Raw genomic sequence first — 26,330 nt, forward strand, 5'->3', positions numbered from 1 at the left:
AAAGGCTCCACCCCCATGCCATAAACCTTTCCCTTTACCTAAATAATTGAGACCACACCGTGCTTGGAGTTAATTGGCCACAGCAGCCATTTTATTAACCCTTTTACCTTAAAATTAACATAAGGAGAAAAAACATTCCTTACAAACATAAAACAATCAGTCATTAGGCCTGTTGGTCTTTGAGGCTCCTCCAAATAATTCCAAATCCTGCACTGCAGGACCTGTGCCCTGATAGGCCTCCAGCCGCGTCACCGGCTCGGAGACAAACCACTCCCCGCAGTGCCACCATTTTGAATTCCATTTAAACTGACATTAAATGGAATGCACCATAGGGACCCATACCAACGATGAGTCCCAACCATACCCTTATCCTAAACTGTTCACCTCCCCCGCCAGCAAAGACCAACAAAACGCCCAGCTGCCATGACAATATAAAATTCCCCCAGAAAGGACAGAAAGCACAAAAGACATGAATCAAAATCAACCATAACAGTCCCAGAAATTAGGGAGGGCGGGTGGGAAGCTTCTTCTTCCTTCGTCCGTTGAACTTCCACTGACCTCCAATCTGAGGGGCCACCCCTCCTAACTGTACCTCAACCCCTCCCAAACCTGATACACCAATCCCTGAATACCCCCCAACTCAAAACAATTTAATTTAACTCACACCTGCCCTGTCTCCCCTCTTCACATGGTCATGTCTGCCCTGCGCTATTTTTTTTTTTTTTTTTTCGCTTCGGGCCTTGCTTTTATGCTTTTATTTTATTGACACACATTTCCCATTAATCAGGCGCAGTGTTATCACCATTTAATTTCATTTTGTATACCTTTTGCTGTTTTGGAATGTTATGTGGCTCTACAAACTGTTTTATTTGTTGTCATATGGTATCTATCACTTTAGATTTGGAGTTTGCACTTTTTAAAAAATCCTGGTTCGACCTCACCTTTCAGTGGTGTCAGAACAGTAACAGAATGAATTATCTATTGTTTTCCAAAAGAGAAATGTTTTTTTTTTTTTTTTTTTAATAACAATGTAAAACAGAATGGTATATGAGGCAGCCAGTGTGATCAAGTGCACACCAGGGACTAAGACCTACAAGATGAATTGTTACTTATTCAAAAGTACTTTCATAAAAGAGAATAAAAGATGTTTGGTAATTATAAAAAAGAAAGGGACTTGCTCTTACTCAGAAGACTATGAAAAAGGAGACGATGGCCTGGGAATATGAGAAAGAAGTTGGAATAGTTTTTGACATGGTCATGCACTGTTTGCCTACATGCATTTTTGTCACTAAATTACACAAAGACCTGTATGGTACAACATACATGACAAAAATACAAATTACTTTGAGCAGTCAAAAAAGTAAATTAAATTAAGATTGTTGTGGGAAAAAATGACTCCACTGAGATAACTGATGTACTGAAATTTGAAAAAGGGTTCACCGTTTCACATAACAACCATGTTGGGTCATTGTAGGTGGTATACCGATTGACTTCAGAAGCATTTCTTAACCGTTCTACCCTTGAAATTATTTTCAGGTCTAGGGGAACTCTTGCTCGAAAAAAAAAAATGTATTGAGGGTTCATAAGGATTGAGGTTTAGTGAGAAAATGTACCTTGCATTGGGGTTTTCTAGGAAGAATGCTCCCCTTACAGTGGTGGTAAGAATTCTTCCTTTACATTGGTGGTCAGAATACCCCCCCCCTACCTTTTACAGATCATTAGTGTTATACCATTGACTCTTTCAAGTGACATTGGCCCCACAACTATGCAGCAACCATCAAGTAAGTAGTCCGTAACCGTAAGCCACAGCTCAAGAAACCCCTAGCAACCTCTGGAGAAACCTTAGGGTTGCAAGGAACCATGGTTGAGAATGGGTACCTTACAGTAACCCCAGCATAATGATAATATGCAACAAGGTTTATACGATTAACTAAGTGACACTGCAAGAATATAATGATTACCACAAAAATATTTTCTGGTTCAGATCTAATAAACCAATAAACAGTTCTATTAAAAAAATAAATGTTGTGTGAAAAACAGTTACAGATTGAAGGTAAAAAAGCCATACCTGAGAAGCAGCTGAAATACATTTTTAAACTTTGCAGATCACAAGGTTGCTCTCTGTTAGCTGTCATTTAATTACAAAAAGAATTACCCTCACCTTGTAAAATAAGCCATTTAGTTCAAAATATAAATGAAATGCAAAATGTTTGTGTATACATATGTTTTTCACATACCCTCTGTTCTCAGAAGCATTAGGAGTTTAGAGAGTTAGGGGAGGAGAAACACCAGCACACTTGTCTTCCCAGTGAATAGCTGTGCAGGGAGGGGTAGGGGGTCATCACAAGTCTGATCATTGGAGGAGAGCAGGCTGAGTTTCCAGCACAGCCATTAACTAAAATATGCTCTGATGCCTAGTGTGAAGTTTGACTTCCTTATGACGCCAATCCGGTGAAATGCATTGAGGTCCTCAGCAGTGATACTTCCTGTTTCATCACTTCCGGTTCTTGGTGGAACGCAGTTGGCATGCACGCCAGTTCCTGGCATGAACGGCAGGAGTTACTGCATACTAAGCGATTTCCAATGGGTGCTGCTCAGGACACAACCAAATGTGAGTGCATTTACCATTGTTTTTATGGGATTTTGGATTATTTTAATTAACGTATCGCATGATCATCTGCCTTTTGTTTCTTTTTGGGAATCTGTAACGGATTGGAGCCTGGCTCAACAATATACAGTTAAAATATACCGATCTGCCCAAGTTGAGGATATTATTGATTGAGATGATGTGTTGGGAAAATTGGAGTTACAAACGGTGACCAATAATATATATAAAGCTGCGGGGGTCTTGACAACCCGAATATATCTGGTGAGTGGCCCCTTTGAACTAAGGTGGAGGAATATCACATTTGAGCATGCACGAGACGGAAATAATAAAGCACAATCAAGTACGGGGTGTAGAAGATACCATTTATATATTTAGAAATAATTGTTTATTTATATTTTTTTAAGAAAATCTTTTTGTGTATTTGAATTGTTGTCACATATTTACGAGGATGCACTAATATAAGCTCCAAAATCACTTCCACTTTATAGTGCAGAGCCTCTAATTTAAACTATTGGTGTGATTATCTGCAGCTTAACTACCATGTGATCCCTGTAACCCAAGTTGTCTCTAACTTCCACATCTGCAATCCACTTCATGTTATTTGAAATGAGTAGATCCAGCAGATTATTTTTTCAGATTTGCGCCTCCAACATTGGACCCATAACGTTTTCCTAAGCGATAATAAATGCAGTGCTATCAGTCACCAGTGAAGAAAATTGGCAAACATGTAACCCCACCAAGATAGGTGTGGAAAGGTGCAAACACATAAGAATAAGTCAATCAAATAAGTCCATGCAAAATTCTCATATGGAAATTCATGGGTGCTGGTGCTTGATTGATGAAACCCAGAATAGAAAAGTCCTCGAACCTTCAAACTAATCACATAGCCTCTTACCACAAGGATTTGACCACCGCAATCTTTGGTCAAATAGCGTGAAAAGATCTCCAAAGATAAATCATCAATCAGTTTGCTTTGTATGGACCACTCTTCCCAATTCCAGTATTAGATGAGCCAAATTCCTCTCAAAACAGCATACATCCAAGAAGAGAGAACAAGGCCATCTCATAGTGTAGTAATACCGAAAACCGTAATTTATTCAAAAGTATTGAACATACATCAATATAAAAATTCAGCATGTCAGAATATTGTTTGAAACCAACAAGATGGCTGTGGCCCATGCCGATGCGCGATGATGTCACACGCCGTGACTCCACCCATATTTTCCTGCAATAATTTCAAGAAGTGTCAAGCCTTAGATGAGTGTGGATTATAGAAGAAATACAGCTGCATATCAATTTCCTTCAAGTGGAACTAAAAAAAAACCTTTTCTACTGACTTTGTTGCCCCTAATACCTATAACTGAGTTTGCAGACCTCAGATGGATCATTTTAGACTTCTGATGTGAGGTCTGCATTTTTAGATATTCTAGGTGTTCAGTGCTCAGGAAAGCTTTAAAATTGTCATTATTTCTGCTCCACTTTAATTATTTAATACCTGTCAGGGTTAACCAAGAGATCAGCATTTTCTGTGGTGGCTGTGTAAACATTGTGAAACTGATAACTGTGACATGCTGTATTTGGCTAATAAAAAAGCTGTAAAGGCGTGTCTTGTTTTTTTTATTCAAGACTACCAGTGAGAGGGACACAGCCTTGAGTTTTTATCTCATGATATAAAACTTTGGCATTCAATAAGTCTTCTCACACTCATTGTTCTGTGTATCCATTAACTAGCTCTGCCTTCAGTCTTCTACTTTTCTGTGCCTCGTTGTTAACTGGGACCTTACCTGTGTGAGCCTGCTTACTTTTAAGGTAAGAATGAAGAGATTCTGTAATCTATGCAAAAAAATCACTGTTTTGTTGATGGGAAATATCAGTTATGAAAGTATTACATCTCTTAGATCCTCGAAAAGTTGCCTGAATTTGATACACCAATGCTTTTCAATTTTTCTGAGCTTATTGATTTCCCCAGTTTATAAATATATGCTGCTTGTCTTTTTTACTGACATTTTTTTTCATCCTTAACCTTAACAGGAAAAAAAAAAAAAAAAAAGGAAAATCCTTTACTACATGGGTATCACTCCTGTTCTGGGCACTCCTAATCTTTGCACTCTAAGGGGGAAGCCGGGTCTATATGGGCACTGATCTAAGGGGTCACTCCTGATATTGGTACTCTAATTTGGCACTCCTAATCTTGGCACTCTAAGGTGCAACTCCTAATCTGGGCACTTTAAGGGGACAGCCTGGTCTATATGGGCACTGATCTAAAGGGTCACTGCTTCTCTGGGCACTTTAAGGGGGCACTCTCCTAATCTGTACATTCTATGGGGGCACTCTCCTGCCCTGGGTACTCTCCTGCTCTGGGCACTCTCCTGCTCTGGGCACTCAAAGGGGTCACTTTTCTCTAATATGGGCACTTTAAGGGGTCACTCTCCTGCTCTGGGCACTCTGAGAGGGCACTCCTGCTCTGGGCACTCTAAGGGGTCATTCCTAATCTAGGCTCTAAGGGGGAAGCCTGATCTATATGGGCACTGTTATCTTAGGGGTCACTCATGCTCTGGGCATTTGAAAGGGGCACTCCTAATCTGGGCATTTTCAGGGGGCACTCTTAATCTGGGCGTTCTAAGGGGTCACTGCTGCTCTGGGCATTCTAAAAGGTTACTTTTTCTCTGGGCACTTTCAGTGGTCACTCCTGCCTTGGTCGCCCTAAAGAGGTACTCCTAATCTTGGCCTTCTAATGGGGAAGCTTGGTCTATATGGACACTAATCTAAGAGGTCACTCCTAATCTTGGCAGTCTAAGGGGTCACTCCTAGTCTGGGCACTCTAAGGAGACACTCCTGCTTTGGGCACTTTCAAGGGTCCCTCCCCTGTTTTGGGCACTCTAAGGGGTCACTTTCTCTGCTCTGGGCACTCTAGGGGGGGCACTCCTACTCTGGGCCCTGTAAGGGGGAAGCCTGATCTATATGTACACTGTGATTTTAGGGGGTCACTCCTGCTCTGGGTTCTCTAAAGGGGCAATCCTGATCTTGGCACTCCTAAGGGTCACTGCTGCTCTGGGCATTTTAAGTGTTCACTCCTGATCTTGGCACTCTAAGGGGTCACTCCTAATCTGGGCACTCAGAGGGAAGCCTGATCTATATTGGCACTATGATCTAAGGGCACACTCCTGCTCTGGGCACTCTAAGGGGTCACTCCTGATCTTGGCACTCTAAGGCGGGAACCTGATCTATATGAGCACTGTGATCTAGGGGGTCACTCCTGCTTTGAGAACTCTAAGGGGGCACTCCTGTTCTGTGCACTCTAAGGGGTCACTCCTAATCTGGGCACTGTAAGGGGTCCCTCTCATGCTCTAGACACTCTAAGGGGTTACTCTCCATGCTGGGATTTATTTGTTCTGCCACGCTAAAGGGCTAATTATTGTGCAATATTGGAGGTTTATTATTGTGCCATGCTTGCTGTTCATTATTGTGCCATGCTGATATTCAATTGTTGTTCCATGCTAAGGGCTTAAATATTGTGCCATACTGGAGGTTTATTATTGTGCCATAATTGTGGTTCATTTTTTTCATTTTTGTGCCATGCTTGTGGTTTATTATTGTCCCATGCTTGCGGCTTATTATTGTCCCATGCTTGCGGTTTATTACCGTGTTTCCCCGAAAATAAGACCGAGTCTTATATTAATTTTGGCTACAAAAAACACACTAGGGCTTATTTTCAGGGGGTGTCTTATTTATTTACGGTACGTACAATAATTTACATTTATTCAAAAACAGTCATGTCATCATGACGCTCCTAAAGTGGTTGAAACCCTAACAAAAAAAAATCCTGATACTTTAGGGCAGGCATGTCCAACCTGCGGCCCGGGGGCCGCATGCGGCCCAGAACCACAGGCAATGCGGCCCACTGCCCCCCTGACAATTTTTTTTTTTGCTGGGGAGGAAGGAAGTCGAGTCGGGGGCACGGCCACAGAGGTTTCGAACTAACTGTAGGCAGAGGCGGCCTCGGAGGGGATCATCCACTAGTTGTGTTAAATTAGTGCCGGGGGGGGGGGCACGTCAGCGCGGGAAGGGCGCAGCCGCAGCGTTTTATTACTTATATACCTTAACTATAGTATATATTTTTTTTCTATAAACTATAGTATATATTTTATATGCGGCCCAAGAAAATTTCTCTACACTCAATGTGGCCAGAGAAGCCAAAAGATTGGACACCCATGCTTTAGGGCATGATTGACAGCACAGTGTACTGTGTCATTTACCCCTCTCTTTGTTAAAAAAAACCTGGAATAAAACAATAAAATGCTTTTAAAAAATGTCCTGTGTCCCCTGTCAGCTCAGGAGTCAGCATTAGGACATTCTGTAATCCCAAAAATAAACCTTGGTCAAAATCAGTTTTGTAAAAAGATTATAGAATGTGCAGTGTGTCTCCTTTTGTATTTTTATAGTGGAAAATACCCTATTTACAGCACCGTTGGGTGCTCACATGACCCAACGGAACTCTTCTTCCCAGCTTTGAGCACTGCAGAGTAAGGGGCCGCTGATGTCAACCGGGAGGAGAGCAGAAGATCTACGGCGGGTCATGTGAGCACCCAGCGGCACTGTAAATAAGGTATACTCCACAATAAAGTTACAAAAGGAGACACACTGCATATTATATCATCTTTTTACAAAATGGATTGCATGTTTTTACAACGACTTTAACTAGGGCTTATTTTCGGGGTAGGGCTTATATTGCGGCCATCCCCAAAATTAAAGCTAGGTCTTATTTTTGGGGTAGGGCTTATTTTCAGGGAAACAGGGTATTGTCCCATGCTTACTGTTCATTTTTGTGCCATGCTTGTGGTTCATTATTGTGCAATGCTGGCAGTTCATTATTGTGCTAGGCTGGGAATTTTTTTTCTTTCTGTGCCAGGGGTTAGTTATTAAGCTGTGCTGGGTGTTATGGCTGGGCCTGACATGTACTTGGGATTATCATTTCTGGCCCTTATACTTGCTAGGGGGCTATTGCTGACCCTGACACGTGCTGGGGGTTATCATTGCTAGTCCCATTTGGGCTTGTTTTATTCTAACAATCAATTCTGTGTGCCCCAATGCCCTATTTTGTCTATATAAAGACTGATGAAACAACAACTTTTCAGTCACGCCTACCTTTGGCCACACCCACTTTTTGCCTTGCCCACAAGAGCGGTTTTGTACATGAGTTTAGGTGCGTTTATGAGCTTTTAGGAAAGTTTAGAAGCATTCAGTGTTCTTTTCTGACAGAAAATTGCTTTAAAAAAAGCATACTATGAGAAGTGTTTTTTCTGCCTCTAAACCCTAAGCTTAAAATGTGCCTCTAAACATCCTAGCGTGCATGGACCCTGTTTGTGTTAACCATTGTAAAGGGGGCTCTAAAATTTCAACAAACTGAAAGAAGATTTCTGCAAAAAGGTTTATTCTGTAACATAACTTTTTTTTTGAAGAAGAAAACTTTATGACTTTACACATTTTGGTATCCATGAAGCCCAAATCACTTTTTTTCTGTCAAATAAGTTTTCATTTAGGAAATGCAAAAAAACTAAATCTTTTTTTTCTTTGCCGCATATATGGAAAAATCCAAATTTGTATAAAAAAAAATTACATAAACCCCAAGAACATTATATATTTTCTGAAAGCAGAGGCATTGTAGAAAAACAAGGTAATAGTTGAAAATTTTTGTTTCAAGTGATATTTGTGCAACTGTTTTTTAAATGCAAATTTTCCAGGATAAATAAAAAATGAATTTTAGTGCAAAATCAGGCCAAATACCCATATTTGGTTAAAATGATGAGGTTGCATCAAGTAAATAGATACCGAACATTCTATGTTTTAAAATTGCGTGCGCCCGTGATATTGTCAAAAACTATGGTGCCCAAAAATCACCATAGGCGACGCTTTAAATTGATGAGCTATAACTGCTTTTAAAGCAAACGAAGAGCTCTTGTGCTAGATTGTTTTTACTTTGACGTTTGCGGCAATATGTCACATGTGTGGTGCGAATGCGGTTTACATGCAAGCCTTTCTTTTTTATTTTTTACTTTTTTATTTTTTTTTAATTTTTTTTTACGTGATTGCTATTCACAAGGGGTTAATAAACCCTTATGTGATAGCATTGGACAGGTGACAGATACTCTTTTTGGAGCCATTCGGGGTCTAATAGACCCTAATGTCTCCTCTGCCCTGCACACCATTTAACCAAGCACATATTGGCTTGGTTAGAGGTTTCCCCTGGCTGTACTGGCCAGGAAAGTGTTCATATGAAACCGGAAGTGATATAATTTCCGGTTTCATTGTATGTAGGTAAAATCGAGGCATGGATTAGCCTCGGTCTCACTGCAGTCCCCCCCCCCCCTGCTGGTGGATGTGTTCACGGGTGTCGGTAAGCACTGGATAGCACTGGAGGAGGGCGGGTCACCAGCGGAGGGGGCACCTGCCGCTTCGCTTTCACTTTGAAGCCAGCCGCCAGCTCTACAAAACCCACAACGGCTGAATGGCTGCTGCTGCAGCCTGTGGTCAAAGGTTTACTCTTTGGACATACGTATGCCCAAAGAGCTAAACTGGATAAAGTGGGGCCCTGATCTTAGAAAGGAAACAAGAGAAGATTATAGTAACAAGGATAACGGGGGGGGGGGGGGACAAAAGAGGGAAATTGGGGACATCAGGAATATCCATACAGGGTCAGGTCAAAACACAGGGTTTGACTAGGTTCAAGAACGTTGAGTATTCAGGAGAAGCTCTATAGTTACTTGGGGCCTAAATAATCCAACTTGTTTTTGCATAACAAGGGCCTGGAACTCTGGAGAGTCACGGAAGGCCCACCAACAACTTTATGCAATTTGGATTTTTTCCAGGTCTGTACTATCCCCAGCCACCAAGGTCTCCCTAGCCACGGTGTCATTGAGAATCTGTGCCTACTCCAGGGGAAGGGGGTGTTTTTAATAGTTACTGTGTGTATTTTTTTTTTTTTTAAGTTTGTTGTTCTGACATTTGAATCTAGATTAGATTTGATAGAGAATTGTTTTGCCTGCATGCTTAAAATGTTTATCAGATAAAGATGTTTACAGTGGATCTAAATCAATTTAATAGATTGTAAGCATGTTTACCTTTTGTATATTCTCTTATTCCCAAATAGATTGCAAGATCTTCCACTATCTTTATCTTTCCCCTTATACTGTAATAGATTGTAAACTGTTCCAACTTCAGTAGTCCCACTTATACCTTATTATATTGGAAGCTGTTCCACCGTTGGTATCCCTTCTTTATACCCCTATAGATTCTAGACTCTTCTTCTTTCTGAAAGCTCCTGTGCACCCTACCAGATTGACAATTCTTCTACCTTGTGTGTCCCCACCAATACCCCAATAGTTTGTAGGCTCTTACACTTTGTGTCTTCTCCCTGATGCCCTCATTGGTATTCTCTATCCTCCTTTATACCTTAATAGACTGTAAGCTCTAGCACATTCTGTATCCTCTCTTATATATAAGAGACTGTAAGCTCTTCTGCCTATCAACACCTCAGGCAGAAATGGTGCCATCTGAGGACAGCGCTGTGTCAGTGATGATGTGCGGATCGTTGGATCACAACACTGCTCTCCTTTATTTTAGTGCTTCAGCCTGTCAAAGGGGGCAGTGGCAGAATTGTAGAGAGAGGATTTTTTATTGCAGTAGTACTGCTGATTGCCAGATCTGAGGTCATAGCAAATATATTTAACTTCAAAAAGTTTTGTGCTTGCAAAATATGGGAAAGCTGGGATTCCTACCATTGTAAATAGGCAACACAGAGGCCCCAGTCTGCTGCTTACTCGGCTGCTGTCTGAAGATTCTGACAGCTCTTAACCAGATGTACCAAGAGCTGAGCACTTCTTCATTCTGCTCCTGTACAGGGGATTGAGAAAATGAAGTTTCCGTATCTTCTCCAGCTCTCCATCCTGAAGTGGTGCTCAGCAGTTCCAGACTTATAGAAGTGCCCGCTAAACTCAAGGGATGCAAGGCAAGTGAAAGTGATCACTTCTGCTAAACCCAGAAGGGCCAGCTGAGAACATCATCCAGTTTTTCTATGTTTGTGACCAGGGCACCTATCAGGCCCTAGATATCGGCTTAGGTAGCCTTGTGGGTGATCCGGGTCTGGAAATAGGACATAGGCAGCAAAAGGAAAAAACCCTGACAAGGGTTCTGAACATTTACTTCACTATGCAACAAAAAAACCATATGTTTCTAATAAAAAAAAGGTCAGTATTTTATGATGCTTAAAACATGACACATTTATGTTCAGGGATATTTGAAAGCTGGCTGCTCTACTTCTAAAAATTACAAATGCAACCATGGAAACAATATATTTATTAGATATGAGCATTTGCATTTGCAAAAGCAGTGAACTTCAGACTTCGGAAAATCATTTTTTAGCAAATGTAGATTTTGTGTTTCCTAAATATGCATGTTCAGTTCTGAATGACAAACAAAGAAAAACATGTGGTGCTACTAAACAGAAAACAACCCAGCAGATCAGACTGTCCTACGTTTAAGCCCACAATATTACAGGAATTCTACAGTTCGGTAAACATGTATTTTCAATTATCCCCATTATGAACAAGCACAGTAAAACTAGAAGTGCTTTATTTACTAAAATATTTCCTTTTATTTTCATAGTTTTTAAGTACCTTTTTGGCTTTTTGGCATGCAAAATATTCTGGCTGGACGAGCAGCACTTCAGTAAGGAGACACTAATGTGATAAACAGAAGGGTTATTATCTTACTACCTTACAAAAGGCACCATTTCCCATTATTTTCATTTTTTACCTTTTATTAGTTAAACTAGATGGATTTGTATCTTTTTTTAACCAGACTAACCATGTGACTAATTTTAAAATTATTCTTATTGAAAATAATGTCTAGAAATGTAACTAAAGGAATATATCCTCTTAATGAACATAAGAGAACACATTGACTTATATTGTAAAGAATTGAAATACACTACATTTCTTACATAACACATCAGAGTACTGTGTATTCAAATTAAATCTAGGAAGGTTGCAATTCTGGGGGTGGTCTGTAGCCCAGTGGTATTATAACATGCTTTCTCTTTACTGAGCACCCATGGGATGCTTGGCAAAGTTCCTTCTTGCCAACCAGTGCTATACATTTTCAGTGTTGATCCATAGCAGGGATGCAACAGTTTGAGGGCAAATAGGGATGTTGCCTACTGGTCTTGTTGCCATTTGACAGAAGATTACTGGATAGTAAAGAGCTGCAGAATATTTTTTTTTTTGCTGCAGGCTGGAGTGAACAACACCATGCAACAATGTTAGATGGCACCTCAAATAAGTGACCAGTGCCATGAAGGCTTATGATCTGGCTGTCTGCAGCCCCTTAGAAAAACCACCAAAAAAGCCTGGTTGGTAAGAGAAAGTATGCACTTAGAGCCTAGAAAAAAATATATTTTCTGCCATGTCAACTTATAACGTTAAAGATACTGACATGTGCCTTCATTAGGAAGCTACTTTTACCCCCCAGACCCAAGTTCTGATGTTGGTATTATACAATCCAGAGCTCCTTACTGGGTGCCTGGGAGTGAACTTCCTGAAGCCTCTGATGTACACCTTTCTCTGCGTTCTATAGTATTAGTACTGGTATTCTATTATGGCTTACTTGTTAAAATTATTATATATATTTACATGCTAGTTTCTAACATTATGTAACAGCACCCACCCAACCAGCCCCGTGAAAGTAAAAAATCTTTGCGAAATGCGCTGATTTGCCAGAATGGAGTAATTATGTAGAACACATTTACCTGTCAGAACTACAATTTCAGGAATACAAAGCTATATGATATTCTGTGATAATTGCATATCTCCATTTCTAGGTTGGGTACCGTTCTGGTATTGGTTTCTCATTCTATGGACCAAGGGTGTTGTCATTGGTTTTAATATTTGTATATTTTTTTAAAGCTTGTATAAATAAAAAAACATTTTTTATATACTCAAGTTGCTCAATGTTGTGCCAACAAAGTCCACCTATTTAAACCTATAGGGTTTCAATAGTTTCTATGTATAGTTAAAATTGAATGTAGCACGGTTGAGGTCTACCAAATTGTCTATTCTATTATATCATTCTTCCTCTATGTGAGAGCCTGCAATAAGCAAGCTGAAATTAACTTTATTTCTTTTGCTGTAAGTTTTACTGATTTCTGTGCTAATTTAATATCTTTTATAAAGGTATGTATGTGACCATTTGTAAACAGGGATCAGTTTATTGTACCTGTCTTCCTCACCCAGGCAGAGATCCTTTTTATAATAGTAATCTTTAAGCAGGGGTTAGTACCCCTTTTAGAAAAAGCCCTCTGCTGGGTGGACACTTTGGGTGAGGCTAGCTTAGTCCCTTATAATATAGGGCTGGAAAGCTTGGGGCAAAGGATGATGGGAAGTGTCTACTTTCAGCATACTACCATGGGAACCTGTAGCTCACAGAAGTGAAACCCTCAGAGTAGGCCTGGTATACGCCCTAATAAGTACCCCCCCGAGTTGAACAAACAGTGAAGGTACTGGAAGTGCTGGTTTGAATCCCTGTGTTAAGGTTGAACTTGAACCGTGCAGGGTTACTGATATCAGGTACAAAGAGGCAGAGGCAAATCTGTGTTTTGGAAGCGAACTGTGCATCCTGTTACTGCTACAGTAAAAAGTTAAAAAGGCTAAACGTGTGGACATTCCTTGATTTCTTGAAGTGGAATTAAAGTGGAATTAAACTCCACCTTTGAACTTGTACCTACAGATAAGCCTATGTAGCGCCACTCCCGAAGGAGCCACTTGGTAATTTTGGGTTCCTTGTTCCACACCTTGATTCCAAGAACAATCTCATGACCTTTTACACACCTTCTGCGAGCACCAGAACTGTAAAATACTTTTCGCCTAGCTGTGAGATATTTCCAGTAGATAAAAATACACCAGGTTAGGGATAAACTTGCTTAATCTATTAATGCAGATTAGCATAAATGGCAATTTCAACAATATTAACCACATCCCACCCGGCCACTGTACATATACGGCCGGGTGGGAGTCTCGGCCGGGTGGGAGTCTCGTCGTTCTGATCGGACGTTCCAGAACATCCTTCAGAAGGAGCGAGATTGCGCCGCCGCGGGCACGCGCAGAGGCGCAATCTCGATGTGCCTGTGTCCCTCGAACACAGAGCAACAAGATGCGGCAGGAGGGCCCTGTGATTGTCCCTCCTGATCACATGATGGCTGTGTCCAATCACAGCCGTCATGTAATGTAATGTAAACACTAATCTCTTCTCCTCCTGACAGATCCTGTCAGTGAGGAGAAGAAGAGAGGATCTGTACTGCAGCCAGGGGATCAGTGAGTATTTCTAATTACTCACTGATCACAGGGGGGGTCTGTGCTGGTAATCAGAACATTGATTACCAGTGCAGCCCTGGGGGGGGGTGCCACTAGAGCCACCAGGGATGCCACCCATGACCACAAGGGATGCCCACCATGGCCACCAGGGATGGCAAACAGGGCTCAGAGAGCCTGCCAGTGGTGCCCTCCCTATCAGTGCTGCCCACCAATGCCATCTATCAGTGCTGCCCACCAGTGCCCATTATTGCCATCTATCAGTGCCGCCCACTAGTGCCCATTATTGCCCACCACTGCTGCCTATCAGTGCCGCCCATCAGTGCCCATTAGTGCCGCCCATCAGTGCTGATCAGTGCCGCCCATCAGTGCCGCCGATCAGTTCCCATCAGTGCTGCCTATCAGTGCCCATCAGCGCTGCCTATCAGTGCCCACCAATGCTGCACATCAGTGCTATCTATCAGTGCCCATCAGTGCTGCATATGAGTGCTACCTATCAGTGCCCATCAGTGCTGCATATCAGTGCCACCCCATCAGTGCCACCCCATCAGTGCCTGTCAGTGCGGCATCATCAGTGCTCATCAGTGCAGGAAATAATGTATCTATTTACAAAATTTTATAACCTAAACATAAAACCTTTTTTTTTCAAACTTTTTGGCCTTTTTTTATTTGTGCACCCAAAAAGGAAAAACCTGGCGGTGATTAAATTTGGTTTAGGTACAGTGTTGCATGACCGCGCAATTGTCATTCAAAATGCAACAGCGCTAAAAGCTGAAAATTGGTCTGGGAAGGAAGGGGGTTTAAGTGCCCAGTATTGATGTAGTTAAACACAGATCAGGCAAATTCACACACAGAAAAGGGAAAATAAAAAAAGAACATAGTACACTTCTATATCATTAGCTAAAATCAATGTAAAATAACTGTAAATGCATTCAGAATGATAACGGCTCTATACTGGTTTTGAGTATCATTTGAGTACCAATCATTAGTGAATACGCCCCCCAGTATATAAGATCGCCCCCCCCCCAAATTCCTAGCATTCTTGTACGGGACATGGAAGAGAGTGGAATGCTGTTCTGTTCTAAAGTGTCATTTAGCTATTTTTAGTGTGAGGAAAGGGATATCTAGTGTAGTTAGAGTGCTCCTTTACATTTAAGTTAGCTTCAAAAATTTAGTTTCTGTAGGGAAAGTGTTAAGGGGACTGTAGTGTAGTGTAGGGTTAACTGACAGTGACTGCTATGGAAGGGTGACAAAACCCTTCCATAGCAGGGTGACCGCTATAGAGAAATTATCATTTCTCTGAGTTGCTTCGGGACAGGAATATGGCTTCTCACCAGCAAGCATTTTTCATGCTGCAGGGGTTGCCACTGCCAGTGCTTTTTTGAGGACATGTTTGATGTCAGACATGACATCTGAACATGTGTATAGGGGGTATATATACACATATATGTCTGTATATATACCCCTAGACATATATAGGTGTGATAGTAGCAGAAATATATGCTTGCGCTAATGAAATCATTTACAGTAATATATTTCTGCTACTATCACACCTATATATGGCTAGGTGTCTATATACATATAATTATGTGTGTATATATACCACTATACACAAGTTCAGATGTTTTGCCTGCCTCAAAAGAACCCAAAAAAATGCCAAAAAAAACGCTAGCGTCAAAAAAAAAATGCCCAGGTGTGTTTTTGCTGGCATTTTTTGGGGGTTTTTGGAGGCAGGCAAAACATCTGAACTTGTGTATAGTGGTGTATATACACACATACATATATTTATATACACACCTAGACATATATAGGTGTGATAGTAGCAAAAATATATGCTTGCGCTAATGAAATCATTTACAGTAATATATTTCTGCTACTATCACACCTATATATGGCTAGGTGTCTATATACATATAATTATGTGTGTATATATACCACTATACACAAGTTCAGATGTTTTGCCTGCCTCAAAAGAACCCCAAAAAATGCCAAAAAAAAACGCTAGCGTCAAAAAAAAAAATGCCCAGGTGTGTTTTTGCTGGCATTTTTTGGGGGTTTTTGGAGGCAGGCAAAACATCTGAACTTGTGCACAGTACCACTATACACAAGTTCAGATGTTTTTCCTGACTGTAAAGAACCCAAAAAAATGCCTGCTATTAAACCGGCAAGGTGTGAAAACCGAAAAGAGAAGCCAACCCCCTGAGCTGAAAGTGTTCTAATACAAACAATCTTTTTTTTATGGTTCTGGACATGCTACAGAGCTGAAACTTCACAGGTACACCTTTTAGACCCCCCAGATACGAAATCACACAAAAAAGTTCTTAAAAATTTTCATTTTTGATAAAAAAAGCCAATTATTGAAAAAATTAAAAAAAAAAAAAAATAGATTTTTTGATTTTTACTTTGGATTTCAGATCTGGGGGGTCTAAAAAGTGTACATGTGAAGTTTCAGCTCTGTAGCATGTCCAGAACCATAAAAAAAAAAAGATTGTTTGTATTAGAACACTTTCAGCTCAGGGGGTTGGCTTCTCTTCTCGGTTTTCACACCTTGCCGGTTTAATAGCAGGCATTTTTTTGGGTTCTTTGCAGTCAGGAAAAACATCTGAACTTGTGTATAGTGGTACTGTGCACAAGTTCTGATGTTTTGCCTGCCTCCAAAAACCCCCAAAAAATGCCAGCAAAAACACACCTGGGCATTTTTTTTTTGACGCTAGCGTTTTTTTGGCATTTTTTGGGGTTCTTTTGAGGCAGGCAAAACATCTGAACTTGTGTATAGTGGTATATATACACACATAATTATATGTATATAGACACCTAGCCATATATAGGTGTGATAGTAGCAGAAATATATTACTGTAAATGATTTCATTAGCGCAAGCATATATTTCTGCTACTATCACACCTATATATGTCTAGGTGTGTATATAAATATATGTATGTGTGTATATACACCACTATACACAAGTTCAGATGTTTTGCCTGCCTCAAAAGAACCCCAAAAAATGCCCAAAAAAACGCTAGCGTCAAAAAAAAAAAAATGCCCAGGTGTGTTTTTGCTGGCATTTTTTGGGGGTTTTTGAAGGCAGGCAAAATATCAGAACTTGTGCACAGTACCACTATACACAAGTTCAGATGTTTTTCCTGACTGCAAAGAACCCAAAAAAATGCCTGCTATTAAACCGGCAAGGTGTGAAAACCGAGAAGAGAAGCCAACCCCCTGAGCTGAAAGTGTTCTAATACAAATGATCTTTTTCTTTATGGTTCTGGACATGCTACCGACCTGAAACTTCACATGTACACTTTTTAGACCCCCCAGATACGAAATCCAAAGTAAAAATCAAAAAATCTCTTTTTTCTTTTTTTTAATTTTTCAATAATTGGCTTTTTTATCAAAAATGACAATTTTTAAGAACTTTTTTTGTGTGATTTTGTGTCTGGGGGGTCTAAAAGGTGTACCTGTGAAGTTTCAGCTCTGTAGCATGTCCAGAACCAGAAAAAAAAGATCATATAGGTGTAAAAGGAGGGTCCCACATCCCTGTTCTACTGAAAAATTATCTTTTTTTTTTCATGGTTCTGGACATGCTACAGAGCTGAAACTTCACATGTACACTTTTTAGACCCCCCGGATACTAAATCCAAAGTCAAAAATAAAAAAATCTCTCTTTTTTTTTTCAATAATTGGCTTTTTTATCAAAAATGACAATTTTTAAGAACTTTTTTTGTGTGATTAATAGTTAATGGGGTATGACCCAGAACCCTAGGGACTTTTTAGGGGCATTTATTGGGTTTTAGGGCTTAAAAATGGTGTTTTTTGATTACCGAAGTTCGGGTCCCATTGATTTCAATGGGGTTCTGAATCCGGGCCGAACTTTCGGGAAGTTCCGATGTTCTGGCCGAACCAAACTTTTCAAAAGTTCGATCATCCCTACTCCCCAGTCCCAGGTAACACTGTGTTAGTTGCACCTCCAATCAAGCATCCACACGCTTAGGTTGCTTAGGGCGACTCTAGCAGGCAGCACGACAAAGACACCGTCCCGGAAGCGGCTCTGTCTATTTGAGTTTTCCGGGTCCCAGAACTGCTTTCCCACACTGTAGCACCTTCCAATGGTGTGGCCTCCCTCCATCTCTGGAATCTGAAAATGACACCCCACGCCTCGTCCTCTCTCAACACAATGGCCCGATAACTCACTGCAGACTCAGAAGATCCCCTAAGTAGCTGGGGGTTTCTGCCGACCCAGCTCTCACTTTCTCTGAAAAAATCACCTCAGCCTCCTCAGCACTTCCTTAAACTCTGCTTTTTTTCTATTTGTCTCTGAGTTTTCTGGATGGACAAGTCAGCATCTCCCTATCGCCATCTTGTTGCCAAAAGGAGAAATTGCATGACAAATAGTCTTTCATTTCTCAATGACACATGCTTGTTATATCTATAATAAGGCTAACCTGTAGGTACAGTGAATATCTCCTAAACTTACACTTCAAACACCATGAGGCCAGTGACAACAGCATATCCTTCAGAGCTCCATGCTGGAGCTGAGGGCTCCCACGTGCAGGCCATTCATAGAGCCAGAGCCTGAGAACCTGGAAGGAAGATCTGGTGAAGATGGCAGCGCTGGGGAGGCGTGACAGAGCTACACTGGAGGGCTCCGTCTACAAGTAAGTCTGTCATAACATAATAGTATGCGGTGCAGTGAACTTAAACCTGCAGGGGGCCAATCGTTTTTATTTTTTGAGGCCAGGAAATTGTGAATAACCAAGAAGAATGAGTTTCCCCACATTACAGGAGTATGGTGCCCTATTTCCCTCTTAAAGGAGAATGGAGGGCAGGGGCTCTACTTACACTTGGCATCATTGGCAGGATAGATAATGTCACTGCCTGTGGAGGATGTACTGGCCTTGCTGGTTGGGTCTTTAAAATAAGGCAAGGTTAAAGAAGGAGTGATCTGTAGATGACTGCGGAATGGTGCAACAGCTGCTCTGTTTGTGGACAAAGCTCAAAGATGTACCACCTTTCATGAAAAAGGGCCTCTGATGAGAGGTTAAGCCCCTGACATTGGTACCCATATAAGGGGGGGAAAACTGTGGATACTTAACGGGGATGCTGTGAAATGGGTTAACTCTATGTTAGTATGGAGTGAGAGAAACTCTTGTGCCTGTGTCTGAACTGCAACCGATTGACAGCGATCATCACATCCTGGGCACACTGAGGGAGGTGTTGCACCTTTCTGTTTGAGGTCTCCTCTGGTGGCGAGCAGCCATGAGGTCTGAGAGTATCCTTGGAGTAGTACATAGTTTGAGAGGAGGTTCTGGGAGATGAGGAGAATAGGACGGGTCGGTTGGAGATAGAGTACTCAGGCTCTCCTGGGTTCAGCCAATCCAGCGTGGGTGACTATGGACTAGTTCCCCCAGTGCCATCAGGGTTGAGCCCATTTATAGAGCCTGCAACTGTGGAGTGGGAGGAGTTATCATTCCTGTTATTCCCTGTGGAAGAATTGGCATTAAGTGGGTTGGTTGAAGAGAAAGTTGCTGTATTCAGTCCTATCCCAGTGACAGAGGAGCCAGTGCAGGAGAAGGAGTCAAGGCATCCTGTCAGTCTGAAGAGTAGAAGTGTGGTGGAGAGATGTTCCCTTTGTCAGGTTGTTAGATGGGGTGGAGCTGCATGTGGAGACCAAATAGGAGCCAGGATAATGCTTCGGGAGCTTTGTGCAGATCCAAGTTAGCCCAGCAGGGTAAAGAATGACACCTACACCAGAGGGTTCCTAACCCATTCCTGAGCATGTGGGCCCTAGGTACAATGGAGGAGGAGCCTGATTGTGCTCAGACCAGCTTGACCCCAACAAACTAATTAAAGTGAAATGAAAACTGGAGACAGGCTTTAAGCACTCCAATGACATTATAAGCACATTTTTATGTATGCACACATGACAACTGCAAATTAGAAGATGCTAAATACACATACAATGCAAATTTTGCAGCAAATTTAATAATGAGGTTCTTACATTTGTTATCCTGAAGAAAGCAGGTGAAACTTATTTGCTGCAAGCAAGAAAGAACCTTCTCTGGAGATTGGGGGTCTTTTCACTTGCGCTTTCTAATTAGGTCTGGCTGATCAGGTGGACCTGTTTAGAAGTTCCTTGCAATTCTATGGGCAGGTAGATGTAAACAGTTGTGATTTGTTTACATCCACCTACCTCCAAGCCCATCCAGACCTCCCAAAAAAAAAAAAAACATATCCAACTGTGATTCATCAGAGGAAGTCTAACTGTGGTCAAAATGCAGACAAAAAGCAATCCCAATCTGCTCTGATTCAGCAGGGGATTTGTTCAGTGCCAGAAGACTGGTTCCTTGGTATATTTTCCTTGTTTTTTCCAATATGAGCTTTGTAGGCAGTGGGTTAATCCTCTGCATCATTCTTGGAAAAGAGCCTTGGTGGCTCCATATGGTGGTACTAATGAATAGGGGAAACAGGATGGACTGTGGGCTGAGGTTCATACCCAAGAGAGGGCTGTCTCGGTGCCAATATTGCAATAGGGAATCGCTGGTTGCAACCAGGTGATACCAATCATTGCTTCATGGACTCTCTAGGTGAAAGAGAGAGAATAAATAAATTTAAAAAAAAAATCAAAACAAACTGAAAATGCTTGTGCGTTTCATTTATAATTAAAAAAGCAGGGTTTTTATTGAAGCAGATCTTTACCAAGTAAATGTCATGTTGCCCTGCCTCCTCCCTACTCCCTCCCTCCCAATTGGATATATTATATTTTTTATTTATGCCATTTTATTTGTACTGCAAAGAAGCACTTCAGCATTTCTCGCTTATGCAAGAGTTACATTTGCATTCCCTGTCCCCCTGCATATGCACAGCTGTGCCACAGCTCTTCAGGTGATGAGTGAGCCCTGTAGTGCATCTGCATATGCATGGGTTTCCCCAACCATTTACACAAGCAGATGCTTTCCAGCACATGTGCAAGGACTGCTACTTGGGAAGTTACAGACCGTTGCCATCATTGCACATGCACAGGAAAGCTCCTGCATAGATGTGCCCAAGAAATGCACAGATGTGGCAAAGACAAACCAGGTTGAGTCCTTTGGTAATATCTGCACATGCGCCATAATAGCAGTACCGTGGGGTGGGGGGAACAACTAATATTGTGCAATGGAACTGCAGAGTGGCCCAGAAACTCCTCTTCTTCTCAGGTCACCCTCTGGCGCTCCTGGCTCCTACCTTACACCAAGTCCCCCCCCCCCCCATAGAAAGCCGCTTCCTATGGGGGCACTAGTGCAGGCTTTCTCCTGAGCTTTGTTGTCTGTGTCTATTGACACAGACAGTGGGACTTGGCCCCATTTCCCGCTTCCTCATCACTGGCTTTGATTGACATCAGCGGGAGCTAATGGCTTCAAAGTACATAATGTAAAGCACTACATAAATTGTTAGGACCATATAAATACCCTAATTAACCACTTGCTGACTTCCCTATAGCAGTTTTACTGCTACAAGGCGGCCACACTGTGCAGGATCATGTTTATAAACATGATCCTGCACTTCCAGGTATCAGGCATGAGTGCATGCTGCCACCGGCGGCTCGCTCCCACAATTCTACACAACGGGAGCGGATCAGTGGGTTCCACGGACCCGATGTCCGCCAGCACACCCTGATCGTTTGTTCAGTGTACAGGCAAAACACTGATCAGATGTGTAAACAAGCCATATTGTCGTTCTGTCAGTAGGGAAGGCATTGATCCTGTGTTCCTGCAAAGCAGGGACATGGAGTTATGCCTTGCTCTAGTAAAAGCACCTCCCCCACAGAAATCACTAGCTAGGCACACAGCTACCCTTTAATAACTTCCGATGTTTAAGCCCTTCCCAGCCAGTGTCATTAGTACAGTGATTGTGCATATTTTTACCACTGATCATGATAGTGGTGTCACTGGCCCCTAAAAAGTGTCAGTTAGTGTCTCGACTGTCCACCGCAATATCACAGTCCAGCTATAAGTTGCTGATCGCTGCCATTACTAGTAAAAACAACGTTTGTAGATGCTATAACTTTTGTGCAAACCACTCAATATACGCTTATTTGGATTTTTTGCTTTTTACTAAAAATATGTAGCAGAATACATATTGGCCTAAATCTAAATTGATGAAGAAATTTGATTTTTTTCATTTTTTTATTGGATATATTTTTTAGCAGAAATTTAAAAAATATTGTTTTTTTTTTTTTTTTTTTCCAAAAATGTTTTTTTTTGTGTATTGTGCAAAAAAATAAACAAAAAAGACATACAGTTTTTTTGGGTACAGTGTCACATGGCTGTGCAATTGTCAGCTAAAATAATGCAGTGCCGTATCGCTAAAAATGTCCTGGTCATGAAGGGGGGTAAATCTTCCGGAGGGCAAGTGGTTAAAAAAAAAGAATAAATACACACAACCTCTCACCTTCACCAGGATGACAGCCTAGGAATGCTTTTACGTAACAGGTAGAGTACCAAAGGTTATCAGATTCTTGAGTTTCGCTACAAAATTGTAAATTGTGATATTACATACACTATATTGTTTCTTTGTGTGTCTGTTGGAAGACTCTTGATACAGCTTTTCTACTTGAACTAGGTCAGCTGTCTTGAGTTGATATGCTAATAAATGAAAAGATAACCTAAAAAATCTAATTAGCTTAGAGGAAAAGAAGAGTAAGAAGACTTTCTATGGAACATCTGACAGCTATTCCATGTTAGGAGTTACTAACTTTATGGAAATACAGATGAAACTGTGTCTTCTGTTTGTGTTATGTAGCATTTTTATATAGAATATATTTATATTCTATACCTCGGACAGGCTCCTGTACGGTCCTTAGATGTCGGTCTTACTACTCTCCGCTGTCAGCCTGCAATTACCCAGATTGTCCTTCTCTCAGTAGATATGGACTCATGTCTGGTACAACGTAAACATTGCTGCGAGGAGAATAAGGGAATTTTTGTTGGGAAGGGCAATTTGGGGGTGGCAGGGGGTAAAAATTGCTAGGAGTGGTGATTTAGGGGGATTTTTGTGGGGGGGGGGGATGTGGGGAGGTAATTTGTACTAGAAAGAGGGATTTTGGGTAGGAGGTGCTAGAAGAGGTGATATGGTGAAGGGGAGAGGAGAATTGTTTTAGGAGAGGAGATTTGGTGGGGGGGGGGGTGGATTTATTGTAGGGGGGGATGTGCACTTGGAGGGGAAATATGAGTGGTAGAGGATTTGTGCTAGGAGGGGTGACTTTTTTGGGGGAGGGGCATTTATTTTCAAACATTTGTGCTGGGAGGGGAGAATTCAGCAGGGAGGCAGATTTGTGCTGGGGAAATGTATGCTTAGGGCTAAGCATGCAGATTATTGCTCATTTTTTTAAGGGGGATTTTTTCTGACACAATGCTCATACATCTTGAGGGGGGGGGGGGGGGCGCAGTTTGGCATGTTAGCCCAGGGCTCTTGATGATCTAGTCCTGGAACTGCATACAGTAAACTGACATTTACAGCATGGATTATACTAGCCATGACTTACAGTAGGTCATTTGACTTTGCTGTTTGTGAAAGGTTAGACCTCCCAAAATGAATAGTTTTTATTGTAGCACCCTACAGGTAGGTGCTAGTTAAAGATATAGTGGGCCTTGTCTGCCTAACAGCAGGGCTGTGATTTAATAGTTATGGTGTCATGGTTTCCAGGTGTGCCTGCTAAAAGGGGAGTCTCCCCACTGGCTCCTGTGAGAGGCTTCTCATAGGGCGGTGGAGGGAACCCAATCAGGGGACACATCCAGGCTTGAAATTACCCCAGGAGGCAGATTGTGCTGCAAAGGATTCTGGGAGTGGGTATAAGTTTGGGGGTGGGACATGACACAATGTCTTTGGTCGGAGCAGAGTCTCAGGAAGGGAGTGCAGCTGTCTCTCCTCCTGTCTGAGGAAGGTGGATGTCTCAGGGTGTCGGCTGAGTGTTCAGAGCATGCTGAGTGAGCTGAGGGGGTCCGGTGTGCCGAGAGAGAGAACTCCAGTCCCAGGAAAGTCTACACAGGTCGGGAGTACTGAGGATTGCCCCTGGGGGTCTGCCTGAAGTTAGAGGGGACCACTCAGGAAGAGGTTCTGGGATCCAGTGCTAGCTAGTTGTAAAGGGGATACCTAGGTTGAGGACCATGAAGCTACAGAGGGGGTACATAGTCAGTGGACCCTGAAGAGTTCTAGTTAAAGGGGGCACCTGCGGTTGGGCCCTGAACTGTACAGAGTGTGTCAGTTGCAAGTACAGCTATACAGAGTTCTACTTCATACTACCTCAAGCTAGTCAATGCGGGGGACAGTATTCAGTGACTTCTTCAGCACAACCGTGTCAGGAGTTCTACAGTTCTCAGCAGTGGTGGCCGGTCGATAGGGGGCGCAGGGGCGCCCCCCCCCCCCAATCATCTTCAAAGAAAAAATATCGTCTTCAAAGAAAAAAAAAATTACCATGTAGTCCACTATGGGGCGCCAGACTTATTGCTGGCTATGATTGGTCCAGACCCCAGCCTGGACCAATCATGATTCAGGACATCCCTGCTGACGTCGTTGGGGGCGGTGCCGGTGCGTGCGTCAGTCACTCACCGTCACCGCCCGACCTCCGTCACCTTCCCGCCGGTTCCCGCCTCCATCAGAACGAAGAGGACTCGAGGAGAGGAGCAGCGCTCACCTTCCTGCCGGTTCCCGCCGCCGTCAGCCGTCAGAAGAATGAAGAGGACTCGAGGAGAGGAGCAGCGCTCACCTTCCAGCCGGTTCCCGCCGCCGTCAGAACGAAGAGGACGTCTCACAGGCAGTGTGAGTGTGGAGTGCCACGGTCGAGTCAGCGAGCCAGCCCAGGAGAGCAAGTAAGTGATTGAAGCCGCTGCAGCGTGATACCATGACCTGTGACATGACCTTTGACATGACCTATGACATACCTGTGACATGACCTGTGACATGCCTGTGCCATGACCTATGACTTGACCTGTGACATGCCTGTTCCATGACCTGTGCCATGACCTGTGACATGGCCTGTGACATGGCCTGTGACTTGACCTGTGACATGACCTGTGACATGCCTGTGCCATGACCTGTAACATGACCTGTGACATGCCTGTGAGATGACCTGTGACATGCCTGTGCCATGACCTGTGACATGACCTGTGACATACCTGTGCCATGACCTGTGACATGCCTGTGCCATGACCTGTGACATGCCTTTGATATGACCTGTGACATGACCTGTGACATGCCTGTGCCATGACCTGTGCCATACCTGTGCCATGACCTGTGGCATGCCTGTACCATGACCTATGACATGCCTGTGACATGACCTGTGACATGACCTGTGCCATGCCTGTGCCAAGACCTGTGCCATGAACTTTGACATGCCTGTGCGATGACCTTTGACATGCCTGTGCCATGACATGTGACATGACCTGTGACATGACCTGTGACATGCCTGTGACATGACCTGTGACATGCCTGTACCATGACCTGTGACATGCCTGTGCCATGACCTGTGACATGCCTGTACCACGACCTGTGACATGACCTGTGACATACCTGTGCCATGACCTGTGACATGCCTGTACCATGACCCGTGACATGCCTGTTACATGCCTGTGCCATGACCTGTGACATGCCTGTGACATGGCCTGTGACATGACCCGTGACATGCCTGTGCCATGACCTGTGACATACCTGTGCCATGACCTGTGACATGCCTGTGCCATGACCTGTGACACGACCTGTTAAATGCCTGTGCCATGACCTGTGACATGCCTGTACCAGAACTTGTGCCATGCCCTTACCATGACCTGTGCCATGCCTGTACCATGACCTGTGCCAAGCCTGTACCATGACCTTTGCCATGCCCTTAACATGACCTTTGCCATGCCCTTACCATGACCTGTGACATGCCTGTGCCATGACATTTGACATGCCTGTGCCATGACCTGTGACATGCCTATGCCATGACCTTTGACATGCCTGTGACATGCCTGTGCCATGACCTTTGACATGCCTGTGCCATGCCTGTGACATGCCTGTGCCATGACCTGTGACATGACCTGTGAAATGCCTGTGCCATGCCTGTACCATGACCTGTGCTATGCCTGTACCATGACCTGTGCTATGACCTGTGCCATGCCTGTACCATGACCTGTGCCATGCCCTTACCATGACCTGTGCCATGCCTGTGTCATGACCTGCGCCATGCCTGTGTCATGACCTTTGCCATGCCTGTGCCATGCCTGTGCCATGCCTGTGTCATGCCCATACCATGACCTGTGCCATGCCCGTACCATCACCTGTGCCATGCCCTTACCATCACCTGTGCCATGCCCTTACCATCACCTGTACCATGACCTGTGACATGCCT

The 26,330-nt window shown here is 42.9% G+C and overlaps 1 protein-coding gene across 1 annotated transcript in view; it reads left to right on the top strand.

The window, feature by feature from the left end:
- The first annotated feature begins 4,311 nt into the window (after nt 1–4,311).
- Nucleotides 4,312–26,330, top strand: part of LOC309567750 (sulfotransferase 2B1-like) — a 98,738-nt gene continuing 76,719 nt past the window's right edge. The window contains exon 1 of the mRNA XM_082273196.1: nt 4,312–4,417. The gene's annotated coding sequence lies outside the window, so the exon portion shown is untranslated. The remainder of the gene's footprint in view (nt 4,418–26,330) is intronic.

This window comes from Pelophylax lessonae, assembly GCF_965119305.1.
Source record: "Pelophylax lessonae genome assembly, chromosome: 12".
Taxonomy (NCBI): domain Eukaryota; kingdom Metazoa; phylum Chordata; class Amphibia; order Anura; family Ranidae; genus Pelophylax; species Pelophylax lessonae.